Raw genomic sequence first — 12,620 nt, forward strand, 5'->3', positions numbered from 1 at the left:
GTCTTTTCACAACTAGAGAAACCTGTCTTTTCACAATTTGACTGGTCAGGTGGGAAGTAATTCCTTCCCTTTCTCCCCTCCACCCTCCCCCCCCGTTAATAATTCTAAAGCATGTTTCAGCAGTGTTGCTGTGAGTACTGGTAGGAGAGATATTATGCTTTAGTGGCCCAGGTGTTATTGTTTATGGTGTTTCCCTGGAAAATTCATAAGTGGTGTGATATCAAACAATGGTAATTAGTAAACCACAGTAGTCTTTTTTACTTCTCTTCTAAAGCCAGGGTGAAACAATGTAATTAAAACAAATAAAATATTAAAAGAAATAATAGGATTGCCCTGAAAATAAAAATGAAACAAACAAACAAACACCCACACTACGAAGAAAAAGGAAAAAGGAAAACAACCCACAGTTCCACAATATTAGCAAATATATGACCATAGTTGTAATTCTGCACACACCTTATAGTCAGGAAAGGTCTTAGGGTGGTGTTTCAAAAACAGGCAGAGATGAAATGAATGGGATTTTACAAGAAAGCCAGTTCAACACTGTAGGAACCATTAAAGGAAAAATTAGATTGCCTGCTGGCTTGCAGTCTGATGGGGAAAGTCCCTCAATAGTGGATGATTTGTAAGCACACATTCTTATTTCAAACAGTAGGTTGCCTGCTCCCTGCTGTTTGAAGTGAGTTTAATATTCATAGACACATCTACAAGCTATTTACTCTGACCAAAGTGATAGGTCTTGTTGTTTAGTGCTCCTGCACCACATGATGGGACTGCTTTGTGCTGTGAACCCTTCTTTCACAACTCACATATTTTCAGGACTCAAGCATCAGCAGGCCAGGTTGGTATTTTGATTGAACAGCCTCTTCCCAAAGAAAACCAGGGAGATGGAGGGGGTGGGATTGGATCCTTCTAAGACCCTTCTAAGACCCTTTCTTCCAAACCTTACCAGTTGTCCTTTGCAGGAGTATTTGCAGAAACTGTGGCTTTTTTTTTTTGTTTAGTTTTTCTTACAAAGACAAAAAACAGACTCGCTGCCTTGCTCATTTTAGATATCTGGTGTAATTTAATTTATAAGAGCAAAGTCTTAAAATGGACGACCTGGCCCTAAACCATTACGGGTGAAAATATTCTGACCTCTTAAATTCACCACTTGTTTCCACAGAGAAAAGGCGTTCTTCATTTCCTCTCCAAAATTGTGCAGTGCACATTGCAGTTAAGCATTAAACAGTTGCACACTCTTTCTGTCTTTCTCTCCCTCCCCTCCAATATATGTTATGCATTCTAGTGAGCCTGTTTATACCAGTTTAGACCACTCTAGAGTGAAAAATGTTTTGTACAATTACAATGAATTTTCTGCATCATCTTTTTTTTTTTTCATAGTTGATAGTTATCATAATTACTATTTTATTTCTTACATGTGTTCAAAAAGAAGTCATCCACATTGCTTTGACTGACCCTTTTAAATATTGCATAAAAATCACCTTATCAAATTGCTCAGAGTTTTTATTAGAGTAACTATTTCAATGAGACAGCAATTGTTCTGGAACAGATTTTTTTGGAATGGGTGTGGCGATATGTTCCATTATTTATTCAAAAAAAGATTTTGTTGACACTGAAGAAATTATTTAAATAGTCCTATAATATGGAAGAGCTAATTCAATTCTGAGGCATTAGAGATCACTGTTTCAAAGTACTCTTTCCAGTTCAAAGTAACAAAGCTCCCTAGCTTGCTTAGTCTGAAGACACACTACAAAGCTGAACAGTAAGTAATTGTGTCTACTTGAAAATTATTTTTAAACCATTGGTGACATAGTGTTAGCTTTCTTTTTAAAATATAATTATATAAATGATCTTTTATAAATCTGTTAGTTTGCTTCTCTGTTCACTGCTTTTTAACTATTATGTGGCATTCTAAACATTTCATTTTCCATTTCTCCTTTTAATTATTTAAATTATTTCTCTCTTTCTCTCTCTCTCTCTCCATTCCTTCATTTCTTCCCTGTTTTGTACAAATACCTGCAAATCCACTTAGCCCCTTAATTTTAACTGATCTGTGCAAACCTATTTCCTTCTGCTGCAAGGGACCACATTCCTGAAGATACACACATTCCTCATGCTGCTTTAGTTAGACTGACAAGGAAGGGTTGGTCTTTTGCACTTCTCTAAATTTCAGTCACAGGAATTGAAGAGGTGATTGTATGTGTGAAACTCACCACTCCCTATGACCATTGGTCCCATGAAAGGAAGGGGAGAAAACAGATTATCTGGGATTCATAGACTGGGGATTCCTAGACTGGAATTCATAGACAATTATGACCAGAGAGGTTTACGTTCTACATTACACAGCCCATAAAACTTCTTTCAGTCTTTCATACAATGCAGAAAATAAATGCTTGACTATAGATGAACTGAACATTATTGAGCTCAGTAACACATGCATTCTTCCAGTGCACTGAGTCTGCATCTCTTACTGCCTCAGGTCTCTTACAAGCCATTCATGGTAGAGTAATTTGATTCTGGTCTGTCACACAAGGTTGAGCAGCAACCTGAATATACAAATACTTGCAGCATTCATTATTGATAAGACTTGGAGAAGTATTAGATAATGTGTTACTTAATGTGTTTATTGGAGGTGACTTCAGATGGATGATGACTTCAGATGGATGAAGGATTGCATAGCACTCAGCAAATCAACACAATTTTATCTGTTTACTTTTATGTGTGCATGAGAGTTGCAATGAGTCAGCTGCAACATAAACTGTTGACACAGCAACTCCTCAACACAGTTTGTCTGTCATCTAGAAGGTGTAATGTTTGGAGACATTCAAGAGAACTGAAAATAGTTTATGGAATCCAAAACTCCTAGCTGTATAAAAAAATATATATATAAAAAAAAATAATAATAATTTCAGACTAAGAACTTTGCTGACACAATTTTTTTCCACTTATGTATAAAAACACTGGATACTTTGCCATTCAATCTCTCCTCCTCTACCCTTACCAGAAGCTACTGACCTTGAACTGCAGTCCCCAAAGGCTGGGCCTTCTGATGAAACCAGATAAAGTCAGGCCACAAAAAAGGGTCTGAGGGTGATAACAGTCACCAAATAAGCACTATTTTCCTAATTGTCATATTGCAATTGTCATAGCTGTGACAATTAAAGATGATTGATTCTGCCTCATAGATTAAGTTATGAATCACAGTAAATGAAACAAACTCTTACTGAAGTAAACAAACATTAAAACCTTTGCAGTAATTAGTGATGTATTACAAAATACCCAGAAACTGATTTAAAGTGATCCAGTGTTTTGAATGTGATGGCATAGAAAGATAGCTTCTGCAGTGACTGTACACAGAGAAAAGGGCTTGTTGCATAGCATTCTGGGCAATAAAAGATCCACTATCACTGTTAAAACTAGGTAGGAAGAAGCATTTATTAAACCAGACAGAGCAGCCCATTAGCATAGATACATTGCTTCTGGTACCCCAGCTATCTAACTCTATGTTTCACACTTCTTCAGATACTTTAACATCTCAAAGTAGAGCAGAGTGACTGATGATACTTGTCAATATAGTGTTTTCCAAGCATCACTAACATCCCTGCTACAGATCTCCCAGCTAAGGAAGAACTGCTGAGTACGATGAGACCACTGCAAGAGGATGAAGCAGCTCAGGCTGTGAGATCGGGGAAAGATGCGGCACAGATCATTGCTTGTCAGACAGGACCTCCATGCCATGCCATATCTGTGCCAGGCATGTCATGCCACAGTTCTCAGCCAGAAAACAGCAACAACAGCAACAACAACTGTAGCTAAATGCCAGATTGCCCTGAGAAGTTCTGAACTGTTTTCTAGTCTTGACCTCTTTGTCCTTTTCAGGCCTTCAGCAAGATGGTTTACACTACAAGCTCAGACATTATCTATTTTTCCTGGAATGTCTCCCATTTCACTTATCATTTTTAATGTTATTGTCCCTGTTACTAAGTAACATAAAGTTGCCATACACATCCTTCCCTTCAAATGCTATTCCTGTGTTATACTTGATGTTTTAAAGCACCCAGTCAATTCATTTAGGTACACAGAAGGATCAGAGAAACAACATGTTCTATTGGCTGAAATACTGAAGTGCTTTACCTTCAACAAGCTGCAGTTCCATTCACGGTGGAGTGCTTATATGTAAGTCAGTGTTCCATTCTGACTTCAACTCTGAATAAGAACATTTTTAGAGCAAAGTAGTGTATTTTGGAGATACTAAATGTATCATGAACCAGCCCACTTTATAAGTGGGCTTCAGAAGAAACTTTTCAGAAATGATATGGCTAAATCAAGCGTCAGCTGATAGAAAGAGAAGTAGCTTCTGTACATTTAAGTCAGTTAAATATTTTGTCCTTTGGTTCAGAATTACAGACTCCCACATTTGTAATGCTTATTTTAGGTTAGCATAGCTTAGCTTTGAGTCACTGGCTAACTCATTATCATTATGCAGTTATTGTTGAAGTGCTATCTGTTTGCTCTGCACTGTACAAGAACTACTCCCACAAGGAAAGCTTTAATTCCCACAGAGGTATCTTTGGAGGCATTTATAAACTTGGAGAAAATCCTGCATACTTGTCTTTTTATCTCTTTCCTCAAGTGACACAGAAGTAGCAATGGGAATAACTAGTATGCAAAGATGTGCACTGGCAGATCCTCACAACATCACCCCCTTCCTCCATCCTGACTTTGTTAGGACAGGGTAATTAGTTCTTCTTATGACTGGTAATTAAAGCCAGATCTCATAGACCTAAACACTTTGGGAAAGAAGATTAATGATAGGCTCTCTGTTTTTGTGTCTCACAAGGGTGGGGAAATCATAAAAAGGAGGAGGGAGAATGTTGAGGAAAGATGTGTTCTGTGCAGCAATGGGAGAAAATGTCAAGCATGAGACTTCTAGGGAGTGAAGAAACAAGCTTTCCAAGTCATCCTCTCACCCCATTTCCAAGTCTTCCTCTCACCCCGTTTTGAGTAAATTTACTTAGAGTACACTTCCCATCCCTTCATGAGTGCAAAGGTGCTTGTGATTCTTTGTTTCCCAGTGTGAAGTGCAAATAGAACTGGTATGACTGAGCATAGCTCAGCTTTGACTGATGAGCTGTGAGTGAGCCTATGTCCCAGATATGCTCAGGGCAGGACCACTGATCAATGTATTCTGTCTATTTATTGGCTTACTTTAGAATCTCAAAGGGAGGTTGGAAAATCTGTGTTCCCAGACAGTAACTGATGAAGAGCTTTTGTTCCTGATTTACTTATTTTTAATAACTTTATAGTTTTTGCTAAACAAACAAACAAAACCACCACAACAACAAAACACATAACTTCTGAGATTACATTCCCCCATCCCCAAAAGCCTTAGTCATGAATGAAGGAAAGTTTTGAATCAAACTATTTGAGAAAAAAATGTAAAAAATCTGATTTAGTTATTCAAGTGTATATCAATAATCTCTTAACTGTAGTGAAGGTATATCTAACTTATAGTTGTTTAACTGACCTTGGAATCTAACCCAAAGTATATTTATGTGCATCCCATGTTGAAAAATGGATCATAAATGTTTGAATGCAGGATCACTCTTCCCTTATAGCTGTTCCTGTTATTGTTTATAATCTGTAATACTTTAACACTAAAGGAACAAAACACAAAAAACACTTCTCAAGTAAAGACAGGAATGCACAGAAAAGTATTGGTCAGTTCTATACCTTCATTAGGATCTGTTATAAATAGACTTACAATTGGGCTGAGCAGAACAGTCAGTGAATGTCTCAAAAGATAAAAGAATGAGGAAAAAGCTGCACAACACTAGTAAATTTATGTGTCTGATTTAAACAGCAAGCTGAATAGCATGACATTTCTAACTCCTGGAGGACATGCAGATTCTTTGAGAAAAAAAATTATTTTGAGCTTTGTCTTCCATTTAAACAACTAAAATAATAATCAGTTCTGGGATATTTTCATTTAATACTACTCTGGCCATACCTATTCTATAAGAATTACCCCTAAACATTATTTTAACATTGTTTTAAAATTTATTTTAAAATAATATGGAAGTTGTCGCATCAGGTTTCCAGTTACATAGCAACTTCTTCCAACCCCCCCTCCAAAAAAAATAATATATAATATATATATATTTCTATAGATAGATTTATATATATATATATTGTATAGATATAATATATATTTATCTCTCTCTCTCTATATATATATTTATTAAATATATATATTTATTAAATATATATATATAGAGAGAGAGAGAGAGATAAATATATATATATATATTAAGAGGAAAATATCAGAATTGGATCCCAGCCACAGGAATCTGTTACCCTGCCTCTTCCCTCTAAAATTATTCAGTTTTCTACTAGAATTTTTACCACGTGTCAAAATGTATGTTACCACTAAGAATCTGTAACACTTCTGATTCAGTAGAGCTTTAAACATTTGGACTACAAGTATTTAACTTAGATTTATTGGCTCACTGCTTTCTAAGGAGACTTGGGTGGATTAGGATCTGCCTAGTAGGATATGTATATTAACTTTTCAGAAATACTTTTTTCCCCCCTAATTTCTCATTATTTTTTTTTAACTGAGGATCACAGAAAGACAAAAATAAAATTAGTAAACCTGAAAGAGCTCACTTTCAAATCCCTCCAACAGTTTATAATGGTCTGTGTACTTCACTTCATCATTAACTTGGCTCATATTTCTCAGAGTGGACAAGAACATGCATGTCTGAGGACTTGGAATGCCAGAAAATAAAGGATGTTCATAAAGAACATCTACACATACACACATGTTCACACACACTTCTATGAGTGCACGTGGACATGTACACAGGGAGGAAAAAAAGGTATGCTTGTATGTTGTTGGTGATGACATAAAAAAACCTACACACTCAAAGTTGGAAGGGATACCAGAATGGGAAGTGGGTGTATTCTGATGCATTTAGAATAATTAATATGCAAACCAAACCTTGGCTGAATTTGAAGCAAGCTTTGGATGCCAAGAGTACCTGAAAAGCACATCCCAGTAAACATATAAGCAGTGTGAAAAAACTTACCCGAAATTGTTTGAGATGTCAGTCCCAAGTGCTTCACAGTTTAGTAAAGTAAAAGCAGTCTTAGATTTCCTTTCACCTGACCATGCTGGCTACCTTTCTACAGTTTTTCATGTTCTTGACTATTGTGATGGACTGTGTGGTTTCCAAAAGGAGATGATTAGTGATATAGGCTGGAATTATTGAGAAATACCCTAGGTTCAGAATTACAATCAATAAGTTGATAAGAGTCTAATTAGTGTTTTAAAGTCTGTGGAATAGTAAAAAATTACAGTCACCCTAGAGAATGGCAGAAGGACTCAATGTTTTCTGAAGGACTCTTCACATAATATGTCAGGAATAGGAAGAGCTATTAGGACAGGACTTATGCTCGAAAAACAATGTTGGGAAAGTTCAAAAACTCAGTTGGACATATGTGCAATGTGAATAAGAACTGAGATCTTAAACAAAATGTAGCAACTGGCAAGAGAGATAAGGTAAGTACAAAGTTTTAATAACAGAATGTTGAGCCCAGAATGAATCGTTTCTGAGCTGTATATTTGAGCATATGTGATTGTTCATATACAACTAAATAAACATTGTAAAGATGTTATGTCTTTCCACTAAACACGAAAAGGTTAGTAAATAGTGATTTACAATGCATTTGGCACAAGAATTATGATATGGTTGTCCAGACTTTTCTCCACTCACTTTTGGATCTCTTTCTCCTGATTTTCCAGTAAAGCTCCAAAATTCAGTGCATTTTGCCTCCTGTTACTGGGTTCTGTGGGTTGCTGTTGCAGAAAGAGCAGAGACAGTGCATTCATTAGTGTTGGGGAGGAAGACAAGTGTTATACTCAGTCCTGGTCAGTCTGACCACAAACCAAGCAGAAATGTACCTTTTTGCTAGCAGTTACAATTTAGATTCTGCCAATGGCCAGAAAGCAGACAAAGTTTAGCAAAATAAATAAATAAATAAATAATAATAAAAAAGAGGAGGGATATATGATTATGAAGACCATAACTGATGCAACTCATCAAGATATTTGCCTAACTAAAGACCAAGTTAAAAATTAACACATTAGTTCTGAAATTTTTGCAAGTGTGCAGCTGTGAGAATTGTACTAGATAGGACATACATTCTTCAAGTTAAATAAGCATAGTGAACAGATGCAAGTTATATCCTAAAAGCCTAAGCTTCCTTCATGCTTTTTTGAATGTTAGGAAGATAAAGTGGTTTTCAGAGTTTCTAATCACCTTTGTTGTGAGCTTGTCTGTTCAAGAATCTTCCAGTACAAAGCAAGTCATAGTCTGATTGATCATTTTCAAATGGATTCCACTGGACACACATACATTCAGAGTAAAATATTTTATATTTCCTGTGGCAAAACTAATCCTGCGTGGGTTCATAAGGTGAATATAGGAAACAAGCAAACAAAAACAACAATAACAATAAAACCAACCAAAACCAAAACAAACAAACAAAAAGTAGAATGAGAACTAGAAGAAACTTTCATATCCCATTCTCAGGCTTAACATACACAATGATTCCCATCTTCAAGCATATGGATATTACTCTCCGCACAAAAATAAATAAACAAATGTTTTTGCTTCTCTTTTCTTGAGAGTTGTGAAACAAACAGAAGTAGAGTAATAAATGCCAAGCAGTCCCACAGAAGTGAATTCTTTTGTAAAAACAAAACAGAAAAAAAAAAAAAAGTGCAATCTGCATGAGCTTCCTGAAAATAAATATATATATATGTATGTATGTATCTATGTATTTGTTGTTTACTGTTACACTCTGTGTTTAAAATATCAAAAACAAGGAAGAAATTTACAGTACTTTAAACACTGTGGACAGGCTTTGCTAAGCTGCAGTGCCTAGGCTACTGATAAAACAAATTAGCATCAGAGTAAGAATAGGACAAGATAGTGCTATGACAGAAATAATATAAGGAATAATAAGAACCCAGGTGTACATAATTAAGATTGTAATTCAAGCAAAGGGTTCTGGTGACATCATTTATCAATGTCACTACAAACTCTCAATGGAATTACAGCTTTGTATGTAGAATTCAGATATACGCGATTTGTTAGAATACATGAAGAATGTTTCTATTAAAAGTAGACAGACAATATGTTAACCTCAAGGAGTGGTGGTGACAGGATGAGATACAATGAGAAGAGGTTTTTCCTATTCTAACAAAGGAAGATCAAATGTTTACAGTATTTTTAAGCTATTTGGGAATTAAATTTAGTTAAAATACTGGCTAGGGATTTTTTTTTTTCAGGTCTTAATACACCAAAAGCAGCAGAAAAAGTGTCAGTTCTTGTGTTATTCAACACAGCAAAAAAAAACAAAAACAAAAACAAAACAACAGTGTCTACTGCAAAGGTGAACAAAGGAACATACAAAAATACTAATTTGCCCAACTCTTACAGCACAAAATCACATTAAAAGAAGATTGAGATAAATATTTCCATTAAAAAGATGGTATAAAATATTTACAATTAAACACACAGTAAGGCTAGTATTAAATTATTTATTGAAAATTAACTAATTTTTTTGGAAGAAAAAAGAGCGAATGCTAATGCTTTTAAATACATATGCTGGAAGCAAATGATAATTATTACTCTGTGAATGTCTCATTTTGTTGTTGTTTATTCTTATAAATAGAATACTTTTATGAAGATAAATACGAAATAGGCCCCACAGTCTGTGTGAAGAGCCCGTGTTGAGTTTAGGAGACTAATTCATGTAAAACCATATTCTTAAAGATAAGTAGATTTATTAATGTAATTTCAGTGCCAAACTGCTTGTCATTTAGTCAATATCTGAACTTCTCAGCCTCATATGCCCACAATCCTTACACAATAAATAAGAACAGTGTTTCCCTGAGAAAGCAATGTTCAGTAAATAGCAATGCTGGCCAGAAATATAATACAGAAGATGTGAGGCCTGACTACTGACTGATCAGAGAAAAAGTTCCTCATCAATGAAGTGAGAAAAAGGCTTCCTTTGACATGATAAACTTAGCTGTAAATCCCATCTAAATAAAATGCCTGCATCTGTGGATACAAACATCCACAGATATAAAAATCCACAGATTCAGACTCAGATTCAGTGTACTGGGTTAGTTTATCATTTTTGGTTAGTTTGTGTAGTATTCTAATTAGATCCCTTAAATAGCATACCTTATGAAGTGTGCTATAAAACTTGTGATGGTCTTGAGTACATCTCTGAAATGTTGTGTTCATAGATTCTGTATAGACACTGATAATATGAGATATTTTTTTTCCATATTTGACATTTGAAGGCAAAAATATGTTCTCAAAATATACTATATTCTTCAAAACTTTCATTAAATGCTGACCAAAATCATAAAGATTGGGGTTCTGCAAATATGAAATGCAATAGAAATGCAATACTCACAAAGATTTGAGTGCTTGTGGAATTACAGTACCTCTAGTCCAAATTCACAAGTCTTGAAAGTATGGCTTTGTATGTTTGAGAGAGTAGCTTGAACAGTAGTAGCTTTGACCTTGAATAACTTAATTGGGAAAGAAAATTTCGTCAAACTAACTCAAAGTACAAACTCTCATCAAAGATTGATGCTTGGGATCAATATGAACTTTTTATAGCAAAGTATTTTTGAAGGAGGACAACAAAAGGTTAGAATACTTTCAAACTTGGAAAAAAAGCAAATTAGTATGACTAATTGGTAAGGGAATGAAAATGTAAAATTCAGAGATCTTGATTTCATATCATCATTTTTTAATACAATAACTGCTAAAAATGTTCTGCTTCTGATTCTTGTTAAGGTAAATTTACTATCCATCTTTCCTTCTTAGGGCTTTCCAGTCTTCACCTCTTATAGCTGGAAGAGGAGCAGGCTAAATACGTTCCTGAAAATTGGCAAGCTATTCTTCTCAGATAAGCTATCTTACTGAGTTCTTCTTCTTCTCCTTCCTTTTTTTTTTTTTTTTCCCTGAGGATGAGAAAATGTCATGAACTTCTTAATTCTCTTTATTCACTGAATAATGAATATTTTTTTATATATATATATTTATTTATTTTATTTTTTTATTTAAAGAATATTTATATATATTTTTTATATAAAAAGAAGGAGAAGGAGAAGGAGAAGGAGAAGGAGAAGGAGAAGGAGAAGGAGAAGGAGAAGGAGAAGGAGAAGGAGAAGGAGAAGGAGAAGGAGAAGGAGAAGGAGAAGGAGAAGGAGAAGGAGAAGGAGAAGGAGAAGGAGAAGGAGAAGGAGAAGGAGAAGGAGAAGGAGAAGGAGAAGGAGAAGGAGAAGGAGAAGGAGAAGGAGAAGGAAAGAGAAGGAGAAGGAAAGAGAAGGAGAAGGAGAAGGAGAAGGAGAAGGAGAAGGAGAAGGAGAAGGAGAAGGAGAAGGAGAAGGAGAAGGAGAAGGAGAAGGAGAAGGAGAAGGAGAAGGAGAAGGAGAAGGAGAAGGAGAAGGAGAAGGAGAAGGAGAAGGAGAAGGAGAAGGAGAAGGAGAAAGAGAAGGAGAAAGAGAAAGAGAAAGAGAAAGAGAAAGAGAAAGAGAAAGAGAAAGAGAAAGAGAAAGAGAAAGAGAAAGAGAAAGAGAAAGAGAAAGAGAAAGAGAAAGAGAAAGAGAAAGAAAGAGAAAGAGAGAAAAAGTATTTCTAAGTAGTTAGTCTCTCAGCCCTGAAATTTCTGTTCTTCTTTGTTCCCCTTTTCCTCGTTCATTTTTTGTCTTTTGTTATTTCTCTCTCTTCCATTTACAAGATGCCTGCTTCTATAGCCAAATATTTGGTATTTCTGCTTTGTGGACTATTTCCTGTCTTCCTTCCCTTTGAAGCTGTCTTTGTGTTCACAAGATCCTTTAGAACAGGTGCTTCATTCTGTGGATACCTCAGGTGATGGAGAAGGATCATTTGTCCAGATCTTTCCATGCTGGTTTGGAAGTTGACTAGGGTTTAGTGATATTTTTAATAATACCTGCTCGATGCTCTGTTTCCAAACATCAGCTCTGCTTTCAACAGCAAAACGATAAAGATGTAGTGCTTAATAATGAAGAACAGTATTTTTTATTTTACAAAACAAGCCTCTCAGCTTCAGTGGTGTTATTCATGAATAACACCTTGTGCATATGCATTATGAGACAGTGCTTAATTGAATGATTGCATAATATGTTGTTCCACAGAATAAAATATGAAATATTCATTAGGCGAGAGAGAGAGTTAGAATGCCTGGTGGTTAAATCACTCACAAGGGAAATCCAGCTCCTACTTCTTGCTCCAAGTGAATATGCAAGTAGTTTATACAAAAATGTTTTAAAAGCAACTAAGAATTTTATCCCCAAAATATATTATATCTTCATGGCTAGTGTAATAGCCCAACAGTCTTAGTAGGGCATGGGGGGACATAATTAAGCATAGATCACCTATGTCCCTTCATCTAGTTTTTGTAGTCAGATGCTTTAACCACTAGGCAGCTGGGTTTAATGGAAATAAAACCTCCCTACAGATTTTTATTTTTCAGGAAATTATTGACTTGGCATAGGTGTC

The 12,620-nt window shown here is 35.4% G+C and overlaps 1 protein-coding gene across 1 annotated transcript in view; it reads right to left on the bottom strand.

Annotated features, from left to right (window-relative positions):
- Positions 1-7,571: 7,571 nt before the first annotated feature.
- The window catches only part of PEX2 (peroxisomal biogenesis factor 2), a 55,163-nt gene continuing 50,114 nt past the window's right edge, over positions 7,572-12,620 (bottom strand). The window contains exon 5 of the transcript XR_011093066.1: positions 7,572-7,864. The gene's annotated coding sequence lies outside the window, so the exon portion shown is untranslated. The remainder of the gene's footprint in view (positions 7,865-12,620) is intronic.

The sequence above is a fragment of the Anas acuta genome, chromosome 2 (genome assembly GCF_963932015.1).
Source record: "Anas acuta chromosome 2, bAnaAcu1.1, whole genome shotgun sequence".
Taxonomy (NCBI): Eukaryota; Metazoa; Chordata; class Aves; order Anseriformes; family Anatidae; genus Anas; species Anas acuta.